Below are 12,123 nucleotides of genomic sequence, written 5' to 3' on the forward strand. Positions count from 1 at the left end.
TCTAAATGTTTCACGTTTCTGCCCATTGATTTCCTCCAAGAGCTTCACCATGACCATTTGCTAGGTGGCCTCTGAGAACATAATCATGTCCAGGTGAAGAGTTATAAGTGCCATTTTAGAACAAGTATTTTAAAGAGTGTGTTTATCCAGAAACGGACAGTGTACAAAAACAATGTACACTGTCTGTTTGTGATATTTTCTGAAAACCTCAACTGCTTGCCCAAATCCACTCTCAGCTGTCAGTTGTTTAGGAGGCCAAACCTTATTTTTGACTTTGAGTGGGCCTTTTGGCCAGCCTTGACAAAAGGGATACTGATGGAAATAATTAGTGTCATTGATGGCTGTGTCAGTGTGATACACAACTGCCTTCAGCATCTAGTCATGATACCACCGGCAAAGGATTTTGAGCAATTGCTCAGAAGGTGCCCCAAGGATCCTCTCCCGGTGCATAGATGGCAGAAGGGCAATATACTCTTGGCCCAGACATGAAGGTTAGCTGTAGTCAGTAAGGTGTCATATATAGTATTAACTGGGAAACAGACTTGGTAGAAGACAGCCTGCCAGACTAAAGTTCGACCACACTGTTTTAAATAAAAGTGCCAAGTGGTTCTTCAGAGCTATGCCATAGGGGAGCCATTTTTGGCTTTCAAAATACCCATCCAGATGAAGGTTCCAGAAAGAGCCTTTTATTTATCTAGATTCATAACAGGCTCAATACAGTAGATAATCAGGAATAGATGGTAACATATCTGTGAAATACTGATGGGTTATGCTGCTCCTTACAATAATCCAGGCCAAATTCAGGTTTTATTAATAACCTGTTGGTGTCATTCTAGGTGCTCTATTATATTAAACATTTTAGATTTTTTTTCTACATATTAGGACATTTTTCAAGGCACAAAGACCCAACTTCATATACAAAGAACCCGTCCCAGAATGAAATGGTGCTTTGTCAAGCAATAATTCTATGAGGAACCACACAACCCAGTAAAGAACCATAAAATGGCATTCAAAAACCAGCATTTTTAAGAGTGGCAGGTGACTGCTCATGGCAAAGCACTCTCCTATGTTGCCCATTCTCCTTGCTGCTTGAGCTCCACCATCCTCTACACATTTCAATAGTTCTCTCTGAATTAAGTAATGCCTTCCTCTGTCCCAGGCTTTACCCACCTTGGCCTTTGGGAAGAGGCCAAGACCTCTCAGGATTTTCTCTAGCACTGAAATGTCCATTTTTGTAACACGGAGACACAATATTTCAGATAATATCTTAAAAATTCAGTGTGTAGGTAAATCATAAGCACCCTTGTTTTGTACTTTAGACTCTGTAGACGTGAAATAACTCAACATCCTAAGAGCATTCTTAGTAGCTTCTGCACACTTTCTGTTTGTGCAGAAACACTCTTTAAAATTCTTGTTTTAAAACTGCATTTTGCTTAGTTGTGTGGGTTCCTTGTAGAACCATTACAGAACTATTTCATTCTCAGAAAGTTTCTTTGTATGTGAAATTGGTTCTTAGGACCTTGAAAAGGTTCGTAATGTGTGGTCAAAACAGAAATTTTAATGTGTTATAGGCTACTAGCAGCATACTCAAAGATCAAGGAAATCTGAATTTGGTCTGTTTAATTGTATGCAGTAAGAGTCTTTTTAAAATTATGAACTCATTGGTATTTCACAAATCTGTTATCACCTATTTACTGTAAAGAAGCTGTTATGGATCTAAATAAATAAAGGTTCTGTCTTTCCTGTGGATGGTCTTTTTGGAAATCCAAAAATGATTCCTATGTGGCACTGCTCTGAAGAACCACGTTGACAATTGTAAAAGGTGCTAAAACAAGCAAAAAAGTTTGGGGAGTTGTCCCAGTATACTTGAAAAAAAAAGTTATACGAAATAGCAACAGGTCTTTGCAGACGGAGTTCAAAACGGAATTGACATGATGTTTAAAGATGGTGGATTTATAGTAAAAAGACAGGAAGAGGCGGGATCTTGAAGGGATCGGAACCGGAAATGACATCATGAGGTTGGAATGTCTTGGGAGGTGGAAATTAAGACATTAGGAGTTGGGCTCTTCTGATCATAGACATACTGTATATAGATAGACACCGCATTTACTGTGCTGCCCAGTTGACACGATACGTCAGTGCATCTGCCATATTGGGAGTGGCAGAAGTGCCATTAAAACTAATACAGGTAGATGTGGTTTTCTGATGAAAAAACAATAACGTTTAAAACAGTATCACTTACATACAACAGATTTTGGCAAATCATTTAAATGCAATTATTTATATCCATTTATACACTAATAATGGCAATTATTAAATAATAATAATAATAATAATAATAATATTATTATTATTAAATAATTCCTCCCATATAAGTAACATTTCTTGGACTACCTTCTTCCATCTCCAAAACATTTCTAAACTTTGTCCTGTTCTTATGCAACACAGTACTGAAGTATTGGTTAATGCCCGAGTCACCTCACGTATAGATTACTGTAATGCTATTCTTTCTGGCATCCCACAAAAACTTGTCCATCGCTTACAACTTCCAAATTCTGCTGCCAGGATAATAACTTGCTGTTCTAAATCCACTGAACATATTACACCTATTCTCTCTCAACTTCACTGGCTCCCTGTTAACTACAGAATACAATACTAAATACTGCTCTTAACATTTAAAGCTCTCCACAGTCTTGCTCCCCCTTACCTCACTGATCTCCTACAGACTTACACTCCTTCTTGCTCACTTAGATCCTATAACTTGAGAGTATTCAGCCTGGCAATATGGTGCAGCCTTACTTTGTGGAAGAGAGACACAACTAAAGACAGGAGTATAAAATGATGGTTGTCAATTTCAAACTGTGTTTCCTCAATGTGCTCCTTGAGAAAAAACACATCATCTGAACCAATCTCAGCCAGAACAAACTGATTGATCAAAGATACACTGACAGCTTGCCCTAATGTCGACTGTCGGATAACACGCTCAGCTACTTTGACCACCTTGACTGTACCTTCAGAAGGAATCCTCACATCTCCTTTGTTTTTTAATGTGAGCAAGTGGTAGCTTTGATAATGTGATGCCAGTACAGCATCTGTTACCAAACTAGCACGGCACACATCACAGGACAGCTTTCTCAAAATCCCGTCTAGGGCTACCTCCCACTGCTTCCTCAGGTGGATTGCTTTGGGAAACTTTCAAAGTTTGAGAAATGTTAACAGCTAACAACAATCTACATAGTTAGTGACTAAATACGTTTAGCCAAAACGTTGTTTGGAGGCTCACTTGAGCACATAAATGCATAGCTTTGCTAGCTTAGCTTGGCATAGCTATAATTAAGATTATAAAATGGGATTTTCTAATGGCCAAATATAACCAAAACAATTGTTCATCTTTACCTATGAAATGTAATCCCTGTGATCTGGTTTGGAGCGTACAGCGGTTTGTACAATCCCAAGCAGCACATGCGTGAGGCATCTTTATCCATTACTTCACTCCACAGCAGTGCCATTCGCAATATGGTGGCGACGTTGACGTACGATGCTGCTGGTCATGAGGTGTCTAGCAATTCTATGTCTATGCTTCTGATGGTCTACAGAGGGAGAAAAGGAGAATGCATTAAAGGAGAGCACCGACCTCTGACTCAGCTGAGAAACACTTATATTTGAGCCCATAAACCGTCTCCAATGCACACTTGTGTAACACACTTTTATTCTGAAGAGTTTGGATGAGTCCAGTTTAAACTCTTAGTCCTTTTCCTTAAGATGTTCAGTCAAGTTTCTGACTCCTGATTGTGTAATCTATGTAATATTTCTACTTATAATTTCTAATTGAGACTGTAGGCCCTCAATTTATTTGGAATAACTCACCTTTTGTATTCAATGAAAACAGGCAGAGTGTATTTTAAGATGTCTTTAGGAAGCACTTTGCCAAAGAGTTTGTTTCCAAAGAAGAATACTCATTTTCGTTTAATATATAGCACTTCTTCCTTGTTATAGAACATAATAAAGATGAGCTGCTGGGACAGTATTAATTTCTGTCAATAGTATTTTTCTACCCCGTTGTGTTATTGACGGATGAGTGAGAAATGACTTGTCATGTTTGTTACTAGATTGGTCTACTCTTGCACCTTACTCTTACCACACACACACACACGCACACACACACACAGATCCTATTCACACAACTACATCTGATTGATGCCTAACTGACAGTCACTCTATAGTATTCTACATAGTATTCCATACACATAAGTACCATATAAGTGATGCTGTTACTCCGCACAGAGACTTACCATCTCTGACACTAACAACATGTCCTCACAGGTGGTGCAGTGGTAGTGCTACTGCTTTGCAGTAAGGAGACTGTGGAAGATTGTGGGTTCGCTTCCCGGTTCCTCCCTGTGTGGATAGCGCTTTGAGTATTGAGAAAAGCGCTATATAAATGTAATGAATTATTATTTAACATACAGGTGTCTCTTGATATAATTCAGACCAAAATGCTTCTTTGGTCTTCAAGAATATTCTAAATATAATGAAGGCTGATACCCCCTTTGCTTATAAGCCACTAACCAATTAATAATGTCTTACTTCCAAGACGTACTGCGCAGGCGCAAAAAGAGTCCGCGAGAGTCGGCTGAGGAGCCGAGAAAGGCGGACAAAAGAGGGCGAGAGAGGCGGATGAGGGTCCGCGAGAGGCGCAGGCGCAAAAAGAGTCCGCGAGAGGCGGAGAAAGGCGGACAAAAGAGGGCGACAAAGGCGGATGAGGGGCCGCGAGAGGCGGACAAGACCACAGAAACTAGGAGTGAGCACGCACCGAAAAAAGGAAAAGGCACATAAAAAAGTAGTCAAACGCGGGGAAAGCACGAAACACATTGCACACGAAACTAGACACACCAAAAAAAAAGAACATACGAGCGCACAACAGCAAGGCACCACCACACACTAACCCCCCCCCCCCCCCCCCCCCCACCCGACAGGCACGGGACGGGACGGGACACGCACCAAGAGGGGGATTCAACAAGCCTATGGAAGACAAAAAAAAAGAACACAAAACCACCCCACAGACCCTACAAGCAAGGGACGGGACACACACAAAGAGGGGGATTCAAACAAGTCACAGGAACACAAAAAGAAAGAAGACGCTCGCGCAACAACAATCCCCCCCACACATCCATAAGAAGTGACACCCAAAGCCACATATTCTAAAGTGAACGTCGACACCTTCACACTAGGCAGCATAAGTGGATGTCCTTTCAATAAAGCACTATTAAACGTTCAACTGCAGAAAAGGATACATATTAACAGTGAGTGCGATCCTCCTTATTACTTATCCATATTTCGCATGCTGAGAAAGAAACAAGTCATGAATACACGGTCACGGGTACAAAACGATTCGGAAAGGATAACGGGAACGTGCCCAAATGGACCGACACAATGCACGTAGACGCATTCAGCGCATGTGTCAAAGTGCTGCATCGAAAGAAGCACGATTTCAAACCGAAAGAGCTCGCGTATCAGACATACAAAAAAGGGAGCGAAGAGACAGAATAAATGAACGGAGACGTGAACAACGCGCAAATGAACTGACAGAAAAAAAAAAGCAAGACGCGAAAAGCACCAAGCTCAAATGACCGACATACAAAAACGGACAAGGCTCGATACAAACAATGCACGGCGTAGACTGAAACGGACTTTGCGCAAAGCGGAGGCGAATAAAAAAAAAGAAAAAAATTGCGCGTCACAAATAATGGACATGCAACAAAAAGGCAATCAAACGCAAAAAGCAAAACATGCCCGTCGCGGACATCAACGCCAGACACATGTTAAACGCTTACGCCAAATGGCTGAAAACGCCTTCAATAAGGAATCCACTATTGAGGAAAATTCTTTGGGATTAATGAATGTCATTTGCAATCATTGTCATTCACTTAACTTCACAGAAGAAACAACTGGCAATACAAATAATGAATTTACACGTTGTTGTCAAAAAGGTCAGATTAGACTGCCTCCTTTACATTCATATCCTGAATATCTAAAGAAGCTTCTAGCTAACGATGTGCCTGAAAGTAAAAACTGTATGAACTGCATTAGATCCTACAATAGTTCATTTGCTTTTGCATCTACAGGAGTACATATCAGGCCACCAAAAGGCAATGGCCCATACTGCTTTCACATATGTGGACAAATATTGCATCGCATTGGAACAGTGCACCCTGAAACAAATCAACAACGCAAATATGCACAAATCTACATCCTAGATCCAGATGAGGCAATCTATCAACGCATGAACCTTCCTGAAACAAACAATGCACAGAGCTTATAATGAGAAACGTCACTCATGTCATAAACAATCACCCATTGGCTAAGTCTATAAAAATGCTACATGAAGTTGAAAAGGAGGCAAATACAAAAGCAAATGCAGAAGGTATAGCGGCAACTACAATTGCTTTGGTCTTGATAAAGGACAAAGAACAAGATCCAAGACGATACAATCTGCCCGTCGTTAATGAAGTGGCAATTGTCTTTCAAAGTAAAGATGGTGAGCCTCCATTTCACAGATGTTCTACATTTACGTCCTGATAAAAACAACACACCTACATTCCAACGCAATGTTGCCTTCTCACGTGTTCGACGTTCATCTGACGTTAGAGTTAAAATTATAAATGATCCATGCCAAGGAAGACTCATTCAAGGACAAGACACCATCTTTACTACTAATGTTATATACAAAGAAATATTCCAATAAAACATTAATATATGCCAAACACTCTATTTGTTATTTCTATGCGCATCATCCAAGGCTGCACACTATTCTATATCTAATTCATACATCTCACTCTTTGTCATGTCCCAACGCCAGGGGTTGGCGAGCGAAGCGAGCAGGGGGCGGAGCCCCCTAGTAAGCCACTAACCAATTAATAATGTCTTACTTCCACACCACCCTGTCCCACTATTGGGGTGCCCTCCTCAGTCCAATAAGCCTGCAGGTTGGAGCAAATGCAATATTCCCTAAATCAGGTGCCCTAAAATTTACTTTATGGATTTAATCAGTCTAGAAATAAAGACACGATATAGAGATGCTGCTGAGAGTTGCTGAGAGTTTTTCGTGTTTTGCGTGGTGTGAGACTTAATTAAAAAATACATTTTTTAATTAATGCTAAGGAACCGTGCAGGATTTTTAAAGCTTTTTTTTCCGTTTAGAAGAGTTTTTTTTAATTAATTTATTTTTCTTTTGTGCTTTTTTTTCACCCGCACTTGAGCAAAAATAGCTGGTGTTTGGAGGTGCGCTTGGAAACGTTACTTGTACCTGTACGTGTACTTGTTCTTGTATTTGTATTTGAACTAACGTGGAAGAGGCAGGGCAGAAAGCAGCAGTAACTGATATCGACATCTGTAAGTAAATAACCGTATCGTAGCAATAGTTAATAAGTAACTGAAACAGTGATTGCTTAGTTTAAACTAAGGCTGACTGACTTCAAAGCAGTAAAGGGGAAGGCGCAGGGGTGCGTAGGTAAGCGGCCAGCGTTAAGACACCGATCAGGCACAAGGGGCTGCAGGATCAGATAAGATAGTAAGAAATTAACTAGCAGCAGATATTCACTAAGCAATTTTTATTTATTTATTTATTTTAGATTGAACGGTTGTTTGTGGTCCGTAGGTAGTTCAGTTAAGTGGACGACGGCGTATGGGTTTATTAATACGGGGCAAAACAAATAGTGCGAGTGGACAGCTTTTACGTAAAGTATAAGAGGAGCGCAAAGTTAGAAAACCAGACAGAGAAAAGTAAAGTTATCCTCATAGTAGGGATATTTCTAGCAGTTCTATAATTTATTTTCTTTTAGTTTTACCATGTAAATGAGGATAACCCACTACTTTCGGACCTCCTTTAACCGCCATCCCCTCCTTTAACCGCCACCTTATCGTGGTGGAGGGGTTTGCGTGTCCCAATGATCCTAGGAGCTCTGTTGTCCGGGGCTTTATGCCCCTGGTAGGGCCACCCAAGGCAAACTGGTCCTAGGTGAGGGATGAGACAAAGAGCGGTTCAAACCTTCTATGATGAATGAAAACTTTGGACGCCGTTTTCCCTTGCCCGGACGCGGGTCACCGGGGCCCCACTCTGGAGCCAGGCCTGGAGGTGGGGCTCGATGGCGAGCGCCTGGTGGCCGGGCCTGCACCCATGGGGCTCGGCCGGGCACAGCCCGAAGAGGCAACGTGGGTCCCCCTTCCCATGGGCTCACCACCTATGGGAGGGGCCAAGGAGGTCGGGTGCAGTGTGAGTTGGGTGGTGGCCGAAGGCGGGGACCTTGGCGGTCCGATCCTCGGCTACAGAAGCTGGCTCTTGGAACGTGGAATGTCACCTCTCTGAAGGGGAAGGAGCCTGAGCTAGTGTGCGAAGTTGAGAGGTTCCGGCTAGATATAGTCGGACTCACCTCGACGCACAGCTTGGACTCTGGAACCAATCTCCTTGAGAGGGGCTGGACTCTGTACCACTCTGGAGTTGCCCCCGGTGAGAGGCGCCGAGCGGGTGTGGGTATACTTATTGCCCCCCGACTTGGAGCCTGTACATTGGGGTTTACCCCGGTGGACGAGAGGGTAGCCTCCCTTCGCCTTCGGGTGGGGGGACGGGTCCTAACTGTTGTTTGTGCATATGCACCGAACAGCAGTTCGGAGTACCCACCCTTTTTGGAGTCCCTGGAGGGGGTGCTAGAGGGCATACCTTCTGGGGACTCCCTCATTCTGCTGGGAGACTTCAATGCTCACGTGGGCAATGACAGTGAGACCTGGAAGGGCGTGATTGGGAGGAATGGCCCCCCCGATCTGAACCCGAGCGGTGTTTTGTTATTGGACTTCTGTGCTCGTCACGGATTGTCCATAACGAACACCATGTTCAAGCATAGGGGTGTTCATATGTGCACTTGGCACCAGGACACCTTAGGCCTGAGTTCGATGATCGACTTTGTGGTCGTGTCGTCTGACTTGCGGCCACATGTCTTGGACACTTGGGTGAAGAGAGGGGCGGAGCTGTCAACTGATCACCACCTGGTGGTGAGTTGGCTTCGATGGTGGGGGAGGATGCCGGTCAGGCGTGGTAGGCCCAAACGTGTTGTGAGGGTCTGCTGGGAACGTCTGGCAGAGCCCCCTGTCAGAAGTAGCTTCAACTCCCACCTCCGGCAGAACTTCGACCATGTCCCGAGGGAGGTGGGGGGACATCGAGTCCGAATGGGCCATGTTCCGTGCCTCTATTGTTGAGGCGGCTGACCGGAGCTGTGGCCGTAAGGTGGTCGGTGCCTGTCGTGGCGGCAATCCCCGAACCCGTTGGTGGACACCGGTGGTGAAGGATGCCGTCAAGCTGAAGAAGGAGTCCTACAGGACCCTTTTGTCCTGTGGGACCCTGGAGGCAGCTGATAGGTACCGGCAGGCCAAGCGGAATGCGGTTTTGGTGGTTGCTGAGGCAAAAACTCGGGCGTGGGAGGAGTTTGGGGAGGCCATGGAGAACGACTTTCGGACGGCTTCGAGGAGATTCTGGTCCACCATCCGGCGTCTCAGGAAGGGGAAGCAGTGCAGTGTCAACACTGTATATGGTGGGGATGGTGCGCTGCTGACCTCGACTCGGGACGTTGTGGGTCGGTGGGGGGAGTACTTCGAAGACCTCCTCAATCCCATTAACATGCCTTCCAATGAGGAAGCAGAGCCTGGGGACTCAGAGGTGGGCTCCCCCATCTCTGGGACTGAGGTCACCGAGGTGGTCAAAAAACTCCTTGGTGGCAGGGCCCCGGGGGTGGATGAGATACGCCCGGAGTTCCTCAAGGCTCTGGATGTTGTAGGACTGTCTTGGTTGACACGCCTCTGCAACATCGCATGGACATCAGGGACAGTGCCTCTGGATTGGCAGACTGGGGTGGTGGTCCCCCTCTTTAAGAAGGGGGACCGGAGGGTGTGTTCCAACTACAGAGGGATCACACTCCTCAGCCTCCCTGGAAAAGTTTATTCAGGGGCCCTGGAGAGGAGGGTCCGTCGGACAGTCGAACCTCGGATTCAGGAGGAACAGTGTGGTTTTCGTCCTGGTCGCGGAACAGTGGACCAGCTCTATACCCTTAGCAGGGTCCTGGAGGGTGCATGGGAGTTTGCCCAACCAGTCTACATGTGTTTTGTGGACTTGGAAAAGGCATTCGACCGTGTCCCTCGGGGAATCCTGTGGGGGGTACTCCGAGAGTATGGGGTACCGGCCCCCCTGATAAGGGCTGTTCGGTCCCTGTACGATCGGTGCCAGAGCTTGGTCCGCATTGCCGGCAGTAAGTCGAACCCGTTTCCAGTGAGAGTTGGACTCCGCCAGGGCTGCCCTTTGTCACCGATTCTGTTCATAACTTTTATGGACAGAATTTCTAGGCGCAGCCAGGGCGTTGAGGGGGTCCGGTTTGGTGGGCTCAGGATTGGGTCACTGCTTTTTGCAGATGATGTTGTCCTGTTTGCTTCATCAGGCCGTGATCTTCAGCTCTCTCTGGATCGGTTCGCAGCCGAGTGTGAAGCGGCTGGAATGAGAATCAGCACCTCCAAATCCGAGACCATGGTCCTCAGCCGGAAAAGGGTGGAGTGCCCTCTCAGGGTTGGTAGCGAGATCCTGCTTCAAGTGGAGGAGTTCAAGTATCTCGGGATCTTGTTCACGAGTGAGGGAAGAATGGAGCGTGAGATCGACAGGCGGATCGGTGCGGCATCCGCAGTAATGCGGGCGCTGCATCGGTCTGTCGTGGTGAAAAAGGAGCTGAGCCGCAAGGCGAAGCTCTCAATTTACCAGTCGATCTATGTTCCTACCCTCACCTATGGTCATGAACTATGGGTAGTGACCGAAAGAACGAGATCGCGAATACAAGCGGCTGAAATGAGTTTCCTCCGCAGGGTGTCTGGGCTTTCCCTTAAAGATAGGGTGAGAAGCTCAGTCATCCGGGAGGGGCTCAGAGTAGAGCCGCTGCTCCTCCGCATCGAGAGGAGTCAGATGAGGTGGCTCGGGCATCTGATCAGGATGCCTCCTGGACGCCTCCCTGGTGAGGTGTTCCGGGCACGTCCAACCGGGAGGAGGCCCCGGGGAAGACCCAGGACACGCTGGAGGGACTATGTCTCTCGACTGGCCTGGGAACGCCTTGGGATTCTCCCGGAAGAGCTAGAAGAAGTGGCCGGGGAGAGGGAAGTCTGGGCATCTCTGCTCAAGCTGCTGCCCCCGCGACCCGACCTCGGATAAGCGGGAGACAATGGATGGATGGATGGATGGATGGATGGATAGTTTTACCATTTAAGTTAAACCATTTAATTTTAATTAAAAAATAAATTAAAAAAGTTAAGGCAGTTTTACTAATTCTAAATCAAACTTTAACAGTAAGGCCAGTGCAATACAGGTCCTGATCGATGTTGGACTTTTTAGATGATGGCTTGGGGGAGCCAGTCGTCTATGAGGGCTACATCTACAGGAGATGCCAGATGATCCAGCACCTCGAGATCAGGGTCACTGAACTGGAGGAGGAGTTGGCTGGCCTACATTGCAGTAAAGAATTGGTGGCACAGGAAGAGATTCCAGACCAGACAGGATGAGATAGGTGGGTATTGGCCACAAGGTAAAGGGTGCACACTGTGCAGGGGCATCAACCCCAGAATTAGCAGTGTCAAACCATTTTCAGGAGTTGGATGGTGTTTCTGATAATTCTGAGGTGGTAGGCAGGGATGTGGAGCCCCAACGGTTATTGTAATTCCCTACTGGCAGGTGCCCCTTCTAATCTTATATCACAGCTCCAGCTTATTCAAAACTCAGCTGCAAGAGTCCTTACTCGAACCAGCAGCAGCGAGCACATCACACCCATCCTGCTCCGTCTTCACTGGCTCCCTGTGTCCTACAGAATCGAATATAAAATCCTACTAATAACCTACAAAGCTTTAAATAACCTCGCACCAAACTACATCAGTGACCTCCTCCATCACTATGTGCCTGCCCGCCCACTAAGGTCCTCTGATTCTGGTAATCTTGTTGTGCCCCTCACTAATCTACACTCCATGGGTGACAGGGCCTTCAGCTGTATAGCGCCCAGACTCTGGAATGACCTACCAAAATTAATCAGGTCAGCTGACTCCATGAATTCC

This window comes from Erpetoichthys calabaricus, chromosome 1 (assembly GCF_900747795.2).
Source record: "Erpetoichthys calabaricus chromosome 1, fErpCal1.3, whole genome shotgun sequence".
Lineage (NCBI taxonomy): Eukaryota > Metazoa > Chordata > Cladistia > Polypteriformes > Polypteridae > Erpetoichthys > Erpetoichthys calabaricus.